The sequence below is a fragment of the Lampetra planeri genome, chromosome 4 (genome assembly GCF_965212315.1).
Source record: "Lampetra planeri chromosome 4, kcLamPlan1.2.h2, whole genome shotgun sequence".
In the NCBI taxonomy this organism is placed as follows: Eukaryota; Metazoa; Chordata; class Hyperoartia; order Petromyzontiformes; family Petromyzontidae; genus Lampetra; species Lampetra planeri.
The window spans coordinates 15,718,921-15,721,121 of NC_136110.1; positions in this window are offsets into that span (position 1 = coordinate 15,718,921).

Consider the following 2,201-nt stretch of genomic DNA (forward strand, 5'->3'; position numbering starts at 1 on the left):
TTCCCAGCTCGATGGAATTCGGCGCGAGAGAAACGATGCCCCGTAACGCACATGAGAGCAATCCCGGCCAATTTCTCCCGTTTGATGGGGTCTATGTGTAAAAATTTTGACTTTTTTGAGTGCACGTGCAAATCTGCTGAAAAAGCCTGTGGAAGTTTCACGGCGTTCGTACGATATTTGGCGACGCAAAAATGAGCGATTTCCCAGCTCGATGGAATTCGGAGCGAGAGAAACGATGCCCCGTAACGCACATGAGAGCAATCCCGGCCAATTTCTCCCGTTTGATGGGGTCTATGTGTACAAATTTTGACTTTTTTGAGTGCACGTGCAAATCTGCTGAAAAAGCCTGTGGAAGTTTCACGGCGTTCGTACGATATTTGGCGACGCAAAAATGAGCGATTTCCCAGCTCGAGAGAATTCGGCGCGAGAGAAACGATGCCCCGTAACGCACATGAGAGCAATCCGGGCCAATTTCTCCCGTTTGATGGGGTCTATGTGTAAAAATTTTGACTTTTTTGAGTGCACGTGCAAATCTGCTGAAAAAGCCTGTGGAAGTTTCACGGCGTTCGTACGATATTTGGCGACGCAAAAATGAGCGATTTCCCAGCTCGATGGAATTCGGCGCGAGAGAAACGATGCCCCGTAACGCACATGAGAGCAATCCGGGCCAATTTCTCCCGTTTGATGGGGTCTATGTGTAAAAATTTTGACTTTTTTGAGTGCAGGTGCAAATCTGCTGAAAAAGCCTGTGGAAGTTTCACGGCGTTCGTACGATATTTGGCGACGCAAAAATGAGCGATTTCCCAGCTCGAGAGAATTCGGCGCGAGAGAAACGATGCCCCGTAACGCACATGAGAGCAATCCGGGCCAATTTCTCCCGTTTGATGGGGTCTATGTGTAAAAATTTTGACTTTTTTGAGTGCAGGTGCAAATCTGCTGGAAAAGCCTGTGGAAGTTTCACGGCGTTCGTACGATATTTGGCGACGCAAAAATGAGCGATTTCCCAGCTCGATGGAATTCGGCGCGAGAGAAACGATGCCCCGTAACGCACATGAGAGCAATCCCGGCCAATTTCTCCCGTTTGATGGGGTCTATGTGTACAAATTTTGACTTTTTTGAGTGCACGTGCAAATCTGCTGAAAAAGCCTGTGGAAGTTTCACGGCGTTCGTACGATATTTGGCGACGCAAAAATGAGCGATTTCCCAGCTCGATGGAATTCGGAGCGAGAGAAACGATGCCCCGTAACGCACATGAGAGCAATCCCGGCCAATTTCTCCCGTTTGATGGGGTCTATGTGTACAAATTTTGACTTTTTTGAGTGCACGTGCCAATCTGCTGGAAAAGCCTGTGGAAGTTTCACGGCGTTCGTACGATATTTGGCGACGCAAAAATGAGCGATTTCCCAGCTCGATGGAATTCGGCGCGACAGAAACGATGCCCCGTAACGCACATGAGAGCAATCCGGGCCAATTTCTCCCGTTTGATGGGGTCTATGTGTAAAAATTTTGACTTTTTTGAGTGCACGTGCAAATCTGCTGGAAAAGCCTGTGGAAGTTTCACGGCGTTCGTACGATATTTGGCGACGCAAAAATGAGCGATTTCCCAGCTCGATGGAATTCGGAGCGAGAGAAACGATGCCCCGTAACGCACATGAGAGCAATCCCGGCCAATTTCTCCCGTTTGATGGGGTCTATGTGTACAAATTTTGACTTTTTTGAGTGCACGTGCCAATCTGCTGGAAAAGCCTGTGGAAGTTTCACGGCGTTCGTACGATATTTGGCGACGCAAAAATGAGCGATTTCCCAGCTCGATGGAATTCGGCGCGAGAGAAACGATGCCCCGTAACGCACATGAGAGCAATCCCGGCCAATTTCTCCCGTTTGATGGGGTCTATGTGTAAAAATTTTGACTTTTTTGAGTGCACGTGCAAATCTGCTGAAAAAGCCTGTGGAAGTTTCACGGCGTTCGTACGATATTTGGCGACGCAAAAATGAGCGATTTCCCAGCTCGATGGAATTCGGAGCGAGAGAAACGATGCCCCGTAACGCACATGAGAGCAATCCCGGCCAATTTCTCCCGTTTGATGGGGTCTATGTGTAAAAATTTTGACTTTTTTGAGTGCACGTGCAAATCTGCTGAAAAAGCCTGTGGAAGTTTCACGGCGTTCGTACGATATTTGGCGACGCAAAAATGAGCGATT